Below are 11,232 nucleotides of genomic sequence, written 5' to 3' on the forward strand. Positions count from 1 at the left end.
AAATACAGATGGATTGGAGCCCTGATAGCGTATTAGGTCACCAAAAATCTTTAGTGCATTCTTAAAATATATAAAACATTATAATAAGTATTGTGGGGTCTCAAACATGAATCAGACACTGAAATTAACTATGAAGGAACTTAGCTACAAATAACAGATTAAAAGGAAGGTGATAAGTACTTTATGGGATCTGCAAAGCCATCACCTGCAAGAATTGGACATTTCCTCTGAACTTCCAAAGCTTTTGGAATTCTTGTCCCCATCACAGGCAATAGCATCAGGGTAGTTTATTATTCTTCCCTCCACTCACAGAAGCCTATATTGTTACATGGGCTATTATTCTTCTCAAAAACATCGTTCCTACTATGAGCCTGAAAGAACTCTGGCCTCTAACACACTGCCTTGCCATCTTTCTGAAGAATCGCTCTTATTATTTCATTAAATGATACCCCTTTTTCTGAGTAAAGTTATTTTTCTCCTCAAGTGATAGATTCCAGCTTCTTTAGGCTCTTAGTCTAAGATAATAGATTTATTTTGTACTTTCAGTTTCAATTCAAACGTAAGCAAATTAATTAGTCCCTGGGTGGTGCAAGTGGTTAAGAGCTTGGCTGCTAAACACAAGGTTGGTGGTTTGAGGACACCCAGAAGCACCTTGGAAGAAAGGACTGAAGACCTACTTCTGAAAAAATCAGCCACTGAAAACCCTATAGAGCACAGCTCTACTCTGACACACATGGGGTTGCCATGCGTTGGAATTGACTTGATGGCAACTGATCTTATATGTCCCACAAGATAATGCTGTATAAAGCAGAGCTTTTTTAATGCCTTCTCTTCTTACCACATCCCATGCTTTCTAGCTCACAATTGATGTTTTTGAGAACCCACACCAGATTAGTGTGAATACAGGTGTTTCTTTTGAGGTGATGCCAATGGATTGACGGCTAAACATTGTTAAATATCCCTAGGAAAACATTACCTCATATGAGGAACAAAGTTATAGCCACTGACATTTAACACATGAATTCCTTAAGAAGCCAATCCTTGTTCTTCCTGATAAATTTCAACTAATTTCATCTTAAACAAATGCTGTGTATCAATGTAGGGTTACCACTTTGGTTCACCGCCTTCAGGATATTGGACATATTCTGAACATGTATTCAGAAAAACAGATTGTGTATATTCATACTATCTACTCTCTCTGGACCGGGCTTCTACAGATTTGGCATCATCGAGACTAAAACATCATGGATTGTAGACCTGGTTGCTCAGTGGAGCATGGATAAGCACATATATTAACTGTTCCTGGCACAATTATTAATGGAGTATATAATTTTATACTCTGGAAAATGGTATATATCACTTGATCCCTGAAATTTTTTTTTTTAATGACAAGAAGAACAAAGAACAAGAATATAAATATACTGGCTTTTTGCTTGCTAGAACAGCTTTCATTGTTATAGAGAGCTTCCATCCAAAGTCTGTTCTGCTTTTTTATTCCCTTTCTATGATCCCTCTCCCTCTTTCTAATTTGGGTTTCTGATATCAGAAATTTTTAGCAACGAAGTACATTAGAATTTTTTTTAGATTTCTTATGACCCTTGGGCTATGTTTTGAAAAATACATGATTATTTTTTAATCTCAAATATATCAAAGGCTTTTCATGTATTTGAAGAGATCTTTCAACTTTCTGTTAGTTTTTTTTTTTCACTTTCAGCTTTTCTCTTCTATTGCTATCATATTAAGAAATGAAAGGATCAAATAATTCCCTCTGTAAGAAGTTATTCACATAGTTTTCAAATTTTATGCGGTTTTTCAGTTTACATAGTTTTCCATTGCTTGGGAGTGGGAAGAGTAGACCCTAAAACCTATTTCTTTGGTTTAAAATGACCATAGAAGAAGGGCCAATGATTTGTGGTGTGGGCTTGTGTGTGTAGTGGTGATAAGACTGGAGATGGGATAAGAGAAGTTGAAGTATCATACGCGGGAATTGAAAGACTAGAAAAATGAGAGGTGCTGGAGGGGGAGTGGTGAACTTCATTTTTATAATTGGGTGGAACTGTCGTGTGCTGAATGAAATAATGCTGCTACAACTCAGGATTAGCGTTCACTGAGAAACTTTTAAGAAAATGGAGGGTCCTCCATCATCAACTGAACCGCAGAATTCTAGATCAAGGAGCATAAATGGTAGCCCAAGGTCTACTCAAGTGAACATTAGCACTCAACACAAAGAGCATTTTTAGAGTTATAGCTCTGTCTCAGAGTGTAATTCTGACCTTTACAACTTTTAACTTTTTAAAAAAGCGTATAAGAAATATTTGAGTACAGGGACAAGTAGCCAGGGGGGTTTTCTCATCAACACTTTCTTAAAAGGCTCAACAAATTATTAAACCCTTAAATATGACTAAGTTGCCACAATTATAGGAGAAATACTATAACCATGACTCGGTGACTTGAGATCTGTGGACAGCAAAGTACTTTGTGTGATTGAGATACATATCTTTGTTGTGATAAGTCACTGAGATTTGATGGCTTATTGTTGATGAAGCATTATCTAGCCTATTGGACTAATTCAGTAAGTATTCGATAACTTGAATAAGAGAATAAGTGACATCATTACCTGCAACATTAGAACTGGCCTCACTATGATAATGAACATGGTACCCGTTTCTGCTCCATGTCCAATTGGTTAGAGTTGGGTGGCCTTACAAAAACAAGCATGGTCAAGCCCTAGAGCAATAAGCACAGTGTCTAGGAGTATGATGGTTTTCTTGTTCAGTCCTCTGCCCTGCGTAATTGCAAAACATGCAAATTATTTCATTTCCCTGTTAAATTATAAGAAGGATAAAAAGCAAACAAAACAAAAACTCTTGGGAGTATTGTATGAGTTACACATTAATACTGGCATACTAGTTGCGAAGAGTTGGAACAAAAAAAAAAAAAAAAAAAAAAACTGCCTATAAGTTGAGCCAGTCTGCAAAATGGATGTTTGGCACAGTCACACGTTGGTTTGTGCCAACCCTCAACAGCAGAAAGACAGTCATTTGTTCAACAAATATTTAGTGAGCACCTACTTAGGACTATTAAGACAGTCCCAGCAAGAAAGAATATTTGGAATATTTGTTCATTCTCAGATCTATTTTTCTTGGAGTCATACAAAAACTAAACCCATTGCCATCGTGTTGATTCCGACTCCTAGCGACTGTTATGGATTAAACTGTGTTCCCCCAAAACGTGTGTCAACTTGGCAAGGCCATGATTCCCGGTATTGTATGACTGTCCATAATTTTGTCATCTGATGTGATTTCCTCTATGATGTTAATGAGGCACGATTAGAGGCAGTTATGTTAATGAGGCAGGACTCAATCTACAAGATTAGATTGTGTCTTAAGTCCATCTCTTTTGAGATATAAAAGAGACTCAAGCAGAGAGACGTGGGGACTCATACCACCAAGAAACAAGAGCCAGAAGAATAGCTTGTCTTTTAGACCCCAGGTCCCTGTACTGAATAGCTCCTCGACTGGGGAATATTGATGACAAGGACCTTCCCCCAGAGCTGACAGAAAGAGAAAGGCTTCTCCTGGAGCTGACACCCTGATTTGGACTTCTAGCCTCCTACATTGTGAGAGAATAAAATTCTGATTGTTGAAGCCATACACTTGTGGTATTTCTGTTATAGCAGCATTAGGTAACTAAGCCATTGACCCTATAGGACAGAATAGAACTGCCTTGTAGGGTTTCTAAGGAGCAGCTGGTGAATTCAAACTGCCAACCTTTTGGGTAGCAGCCATACCTCTTAACCACAATTTTAATTCAAAGAAACACACCTTACGGAGCTTACAATTTATACGCAAGGGATAACTGTTATTGCAGACTTCACGTAATTGTGATGTTTCTCTTTCTTCTGTTTATATTAATGGCTGTGGTTTGAAGGTGGCTTGGAATCTTAGTTTTCTTATCAGAGATCTGATTTGTTTGGGCAATTGGACGTCAGTTTTTATAAAAGGCTCAATGGCATAGCTTGTTTTTCAGGCATTAAGCAGAATCACCCTGGGGTCCTCCCATCAACCCTCTGTGTAGATGAAGTATGTTGTTTGGTGCATAATTCATTCTGACGGAATAAATTAGTTGCAACTTGTCTGATGCTTTTTCTTAAGCAATAATGGATTTAAGTACTCCGTCAGTGTTTTTTGATGGGGTCTTCATGTTTCTTGGCTGTAACTACTGCTATTTACAAACAAGCTCATAAAGTGTGGAGAGGAACACTTGTCTGTTTCTGCCATTTCCACTTGAGTTTAGCATGTTGGGACCTGGTGCTCCTGACGGAATCATAGCACATGATCCAGTGGAGACTGCTGCCTGGGACCAGAAGCTGCGGCAGGAGCCAATGTCTATGCTCAGAGATTCCTATTAAAGAGCCTTGGCAGTTAGGAAAACAAGGAAGAGGTACATTGCCTGTGTTTGGTAATCAGATGCCTTGGGGTGAAGTTAGCAAGTGCCAGACAACCTTTCTGTAAGTTCTTTTGGATGAGAGCTGGCAGTATCTAGAACCGGCAGCTTTCCATCATGGAATATCCATTAACCTTGTTTATCTCTGGAAAAACACTGCCCAGTTTCCACAGTCTGCTGCTTGTCAAAGAATGGTGCAAGAGATCATCTTTGAGTTCAAGGGGAGGGTGACCTTTTCAGCTAATACCTTATTGTGAAAATACCGCCTTGGGGTGCTGATCCTTCCTTTTTGTCCTGAGATGGTCAGTGACCTGAAACAGAATATGATCAGAATACAGATAACTGATTCAGAGAGGTCCCCCTTCCAAAAACCAAACCCAGTGCCGTCGAGTTAATTCCGACTCATAGCGACCCTGTAGGACAGAGAAGAACTGCCCTATAGAGTTTCCAAGGAGCTCCTGGCGGATTCGAACTGCCGACCCTTTGGTTAGCAGCCATAGCACTTAACCACTACGTCACCAAAATCTTTTATGATGAGCGCCTCTCCTCCCCCATTCCCCAGCTCCTTCTGGAGTTTATAGGTGATATTTACATCTTGGGATTCCTGGGTGTCACTCAGCTGCTAACTAAAAAGTTGGTGGTTCAAGTCTATCCAGAGAAACCTCAGAAGAAAGGCCTGGTGATCTACTTCCAAAAAATCAGCCACTGTCAACTCTATGGGCCACCTTTCTACCGTGACACACACAAGGTTGCCATGAGTTGAAATCTACTTGAGGGCAACTGGTTTGGTTTTTATTCAGACCTCAGATGCTAAGATTAAACATAAGATTCAAATTCTTACCTTTATTCCCAGTTTTCCCTTGAGACCATGTCCCAGTACAAATGTTATTGGCTTGTGCTACTACTCTAGTTCTTTCTCTGTTATTGTCTTGGTTATCCAGTGCTGCTATAACATAAATACCACAAGTGGATGGCCTTAAGAAAGAGAAATTTTATTCTCTCGCAGTCTAGGAGGCTAAAAGTCCGGATTCAGGGTGTCAGCTCCAAGGGAAGACTTTCTCTCTCTCGGCTCTGGGGGAAGGTCCTCATCATTAACTTTCCCTGATCAGGAAGCTTCTCAGTGCAGGGACCCCAGGTCCAAAAGATGCACTATTCTCCTGGCTCTTGTTTCTTGGAGTATGTGGTCCCCATGTCTCTGTGCTCGCTTGTCTCTTTTATATCTCAAAAGAGGTTAACTTAAAACACATTAACAAAAGTACTCATAATCCCACTTCATTAACATCATAGAGGAAGGATTTATGACACATAGGAAAATCACATCAGATGACAGAATGGTGGACAATCCCACAATACTGGAAATCATAGCCTACCCAAATGACACACATTTTTGGGGGGAGGATACAATTCAATCCATAACAGTTATCCACGTGTGGCATTTCAACGTGTTCAAAGCTACAAGGAACTTTCATTTTCTGTCTTCAGAATGAACAAATACGTGTTTCATTTAATTATTTATTAATGAAACAATCTATATTAGAGTCTGAATGTCCCTGAGTGGTGCTAACGGTTAATGTGTTTGGTTGTTAACCAAAAGGTTGGAGGTTTAAGTCCATTTAGAGGCACCTGGGAAGAAAGGCCTGGCAATTTCTTCCAAAAAAGCAGCCATTGAAAATCCTGTAGAGCACAGTTCTACTCTGACATACACGAGGTCTCCATGAGTGCTTGATTAGACTTGTGAAACATGTTATTCACAGTCACAGTTATTAAACATGAAAGCAGGCTACACTATGAGGTTTTATAGTCACCATATGTAGAAATCTTCAAGTATGATAGAAAATCGCTTTCTTGGATGATTTAACTGCTATCTTATCTCGAGACAATTGTGGAGGCGGGTGGATGCTGAGGATGTTGCAGGCTGTTCTACCTGATGTCGAAATTCTTAATTCTCAACTTAAAATGTAATTCATTCCTAAATATGTCCTTTTGGAAATTAACATTAAAAATTGGAGCTTAATTTTAAAATATTTTTAAATGAATCACAGACTATGACAAGTATTCATTGAATAAACAATGGGCTAGTTATTTAGTTTGCCCCCAAGTCACTAATTATCACTGACTGAGTCATCTTTAAATAGTAATTGTTCAGAAACAAAATATTCAAGGAAGAAGATGCCACAGAGCTCTGTGGTATACTGTTTAACAATCACGATATGGAGACATTCTTCCTCATACCTAAACTCAAACTTAATATTCTGTATTATAAATAACATTTTTCTCCATTAAATACAGTCAGAAAAGTATATTTACATGTAATTTCATTAAGCACAGCACAAATATTGAGTTATGTGTATAGCCATAGACTCGACTGCATTAAAACGCATTATTAGCAGAATATCATTTATCACAGTAATATGGTTTGCTTGTTTGATCACATATGATGAACAAATGATATTAAGATCTTAAAAATAAGCTTAGGCTCTTATGCTACTGACTGCCCTGTTAAATGCCCATGGAAGGCAAATTTAAGAATATACAAATCTAGCCTTGAATATTTATGCAACAGTTCCAATGGATCAATCATTTTGCTGGTTGGTTTCACATGTTATGTCATTAATTCCTATAACAACCCTGCAATATAGGAATTGCCAAACCCATTTTTCAGATATATCCCATTCAGAGCTAGACGTCCACAGTAAAGTTAGCTGAAGGATATTATACCTAGAAACAAAAACATCAAAGCAAAAAGTCTTGGATTGATCAAACTCTTGTGTGACTTCGCCTGACAATTCTGTCTACAGATTGATTCATTTAAACACAAAACATCCAAATAAACAAAAAATTCTTCGTATATGAGAGAGCACCGGATTGGAAACAGAGTCAGAGGATACAATAGCCCTGAAATTGTCCCCAACTCTGTGACCTTAGGCACAGTTGTATTGAAGCCCCAGTTTTTTCCTGATCTGTAAATTCAACACAACGGTCAAAATTAATTTTTTAAGCCTTTGATCATGATTTCATAGTAAGAAATACATTTTACATTGCAATTCAAACATAGGTACACACACACATACACACACACACTAAAAGTTTCACCAAACACCACTTATCTTACTATGTGCAGTACATTTTGACCTTTTCTACTTTTTTCTATTTCATTTTTAAAAAAGAGTGTTTGTGACCCACTAAAATGATTTCACAACCCACTGATGGATCTCAACCTGTAGTTTGGAAAACACTTTCTGCTTTTAAAAACAAATTGTGATATATTAATGTTATATCTTACCGCCACTCAAAAAACACGTCCCCCCCATGCCAATCTCACATAAAAACAATTGCTCTATCTCTACATATTTTTTAAAAATCAAGATAAAATTTTACTCATGTTTTTTATGTTGGGAAAATGAGCCATTTATTTCAGGAAAAATAGCGAAGTCATGAGCTATTGTATAACATGAAGGAAACAAAGGTTACCATGATTCACTGAGAAAATATGCACATTAAAGCAACTGGAACATCATAACAGGAGGTAGCTACGAAGACCCAGTCTGGAACAATTCCCAAAATAGAGGACTTACGTTTGTCTCCATTAAAGGAGACAAGGTAATTGATACACACTTTCACTCTTTTCTTTCCTAAGTAAAAAAAATAAGGTAATTGTTCATTTCCTGTGTACTTATGCAGCATTTACACAGAAAAACCTTTATGTTTTCTAAAAATAAGGAAATAGATGTTCCAAGGATGAAAACCAATTTCATCAAGAATGGGCTCCTGTTGCCCAAATAACTTTTATCTCTTTAATATATATTTGCTTCACTGGGAAACCTGAATTTATCATTGAATACTGGTTTATTTATCTATTGCACAAATATTTGTTGAGCTCCTTCTATATGCCCCAAATTGGGGATCCAAAAATAAATAAGGCAGATGCAGTTTCTGCTCTTCCAGAGCCACATTTCTATAAAACCGCGGTGGGTCTTCACATCTTTTTAATTAGACGACGTGCTATGACATTTTCACACACATGTAGACCAAACAATATAAAACAAAACAAAAAAAAAATGTAAAATTGAACGCATAGTGCATAATAAGCCTCAGGACTTGGCACCTCGCTTCAGATGAAGGAATTGCATGTGTGCAAATCTGAATATTTTGGGTGCTAGTTTTTAAGATTTATGAAGGGAACATGTTGCCATAGACAGAAGCACCACGCCCTTTCCCTCCACAGCAAAGACCTGAAAAACTAAGTAAAATAGAGACAAATGTCATTCCTAGAACCTGAAGTGCCAGACGAAGAGATAGAGAACTCAGCCAAGCACTGAACAGAATAAGAAACCGACAGAGGATGGAGAGTGATGGGAGAGTCGCGTGGAGGGCCCCACCCGCTAATGCAGCACGGAGCCGCCATCTTGGCCTCCAGCCGGGGATTGGCAGACAGGAGCACGGGGAGGCAGCTTCACGGACTCCCGGCAGGAGACGGAGCACCTGGTAACTAGCGATACACGCTTTCCCACCCCCATTCTCTCCCTGTTGCTCTACCTCTGAGCTTCCTGGCTGACTGCGGTGGCTCGGCTGGTCAGGAGGTGCAGCGTCTGTGCCACTTGGATTCGCCACACCCACATCGGAGATTGGCGGCCTGGGAGTACAGGAAGGCAGCTTCGTGAAGTTCCCAGCAGGAGACAGAGCACTGGGTAACAAGTGATATATGCTTTCCTAGCACCCCCCGTCCCCCGACATTCTCCTCCCCATCGGCCTCCTCTGCTTCCCGCCAGCCACAGTCTCGTGGTTGGGAGGCAACTGCTTTGGCCTCAGGCTGCCTGGAGTTGCCCTGCCCACACTGATCTGGCCCCTGAGCTGGTGTTGGTTCTTTCCCTCTCTTTTGGTTTCTTCTGTGCCTCCTGGAACCTCCCCCTCCTTTCTCTGGAAAACCAGGTTCTGTGTGCCATCTTCGCTTCTTCTTGAAAGGCTGTGAAGCCACGCTCAACTGGGGAACCACTTCCCCAGCCTGTGACACCAGGCTGGTGGGATCCCTGGGGCTTTTTTTTTTTTTCTCCCCCTTGTTTTGCTTTGTTCTGTTTTGTTTGTTTGTTTTCTTTTTCTTTTCACAGCTTGGGAGCCCCTTCTGGGCAGGTTGCACTGCATGGCTTAGGATCCACTCTCCCAATCTGCACAGCTGCATAGGTGGGATCTCTGGGGCATTTTTTTTTTTCTTTTTCTCTTTTCTCTCCCTTTTTCCCTTTCCTCATTTCTCAGTTCTCATCTCTTTATACTTATGTTCTTTTCCTGTTTCTTGAATACCTGGTGCTGTGTGACATCTATACCCCCTCTAGCCAGACTGTGCTATGCAGCCTGGGAGCCACTTCCCAGTCTTGGCGGCCCCACTGGTGGGACTCCAGGACTCCTGGAGGTGTTTCTTTTCCAAATTTTTATATTTTTTCTTTCTTTTTCTCTTTTCCTTTTTTACTTTTCTCTATTTCTTGGTTTCTCATCTCTCCACTCTAACGACAAGCTCCCTTAGCACTCTTTTTTTTTTCTCTTTCTTTGTTTGCTTGTTTGTTGTAGGCTCCTGTTTTTCTCTCCCTTTTCCCATACCCCTATCAGCTCCACACATCACAACCTCTCCCCTCCGTCCTGTCTGCCTGCACCCTGCACTGAACATCACACCCCCCACCCCGAGCAGCACAGGCATGGCCTACTAGAACCTGCCCAGCACTGATTACTGGCCCGCTCTGTCAGCCCTGGTACGTGCCACAAACAACCCATCCCAGCCCCTACCCTTCAGCTGGACCTGTCCTGCTGCACTGTAGCGAATGACTGGCCCTGCCCATTGGTAAAACAGGTGAAAATATCGTGAATACAGATGAGCAAACAACAAAGAGCACACAGCCTGCCTGTTCAGACATAACCAAATAAAACAAAAAAGCAGGATGAAACAAACAAATCTACAATCAAGAAATGAAGAAGGTAGCTACTGAATGTCCTGAAGATAGCAGACAATATCAAAACATATAAAAAAACAGGACAGGATGGGTCCAGTGGGTGTCAAAAACAAAACACCAGATGACTTTCCAATAGAAGAAAAGGCGCTAGAACTACCTGACAGGGAATTCAAATCTCTAATATTCAGAACAATCCAAGAATTGAAGCAAAAAGCAGGTAAAAATGAGGAAAAAATAGAAAATTTATGGAAGAGGCAGACAAATTCATGGAAAATACAGACAAAAAATGGAACAATTCAGGAAAGTAATATGGGAAGAAAATGTGAAAAGAAGTTCACAACTAGAAATCATACAAAAACAATTAGAAATCCAAAATATAAACAACAAGATTTCAGAAATGGACAGTGTCGTGGAAGGGCTGAGGAGTAGGTTTGAAACGATGGAAGACAGAATCAGCGAAATTGAAGACAAACACTTGGATACAACTTCATTTGAGGAAAAATCAGAAAAAAGTGAAGAAACCCTGAGAATTATGTGGGATAAAATAAAAAGCAAAAATTTGCGAGTGATCGGAGTTCCAGAACAGGGAGAGAAGACGGAAAAAGCAGAGAGGATCGTTGAAGAATTGCTGACAGAAAACTTCCCCAATATCATGAATGATAAAAAGCTGATCATCCAAGCAGCTCAATGAACCCCATATAGGATAGACCCCAAAAGAAAAACGCCAAGTCATATCATAATCATACTTGCTAAAACCAAAGACAAAGAAAAAATCCTGCAAGCAGCTCGAGGAAAACAAAGTCACATACAGAGGAGAAACAATAAGATTAAGCTCTGATTATTCAGCAGA

The 11,232-nt window shown here is 39.8% G+C and overlaps 1 long non-coding RNA gene across 1 annotated transcript in view; it reads right to left on the reverse strand.

Moving 5' to 3' along the window:
* The window catches only part of LINC02915 (long intergenic non-protein coding RNA 2915), a 29,395-nt gene extending 20,330 nt beyond the window's left edge, over positions 1-9,065 (reverse strand). Inside the window, exon 1 of the long non-coding RNA XR_010323093.1 lies at positions 8,983-9,065. This is a non-coding gene — a long non-coding RNA (long intergenic non-protein coding RNA 2915). The remainder of the gene's footprint in view (positions 1-8,982) is intronic.
* Between the last annotated feature and the right edge of the window lie 2,167 nt (positions 9,066-11,232).

The sequence above is a fragment of the Loxodonta africana genome, chromosome 10 (assembly GCF_030014295.1).
Source record: "Loxodonta africana isolate mLoxAfr1 chromosome 10, mLoxAfr1.hap2, whole genome shotgun sequence".
Classification (NCBI taxonomy): Eukaryota; Metazoa; Chordata; class Mammalia; order Proboscidea; family Elephantidae; genus Loxodonta; species Loxodonta africana.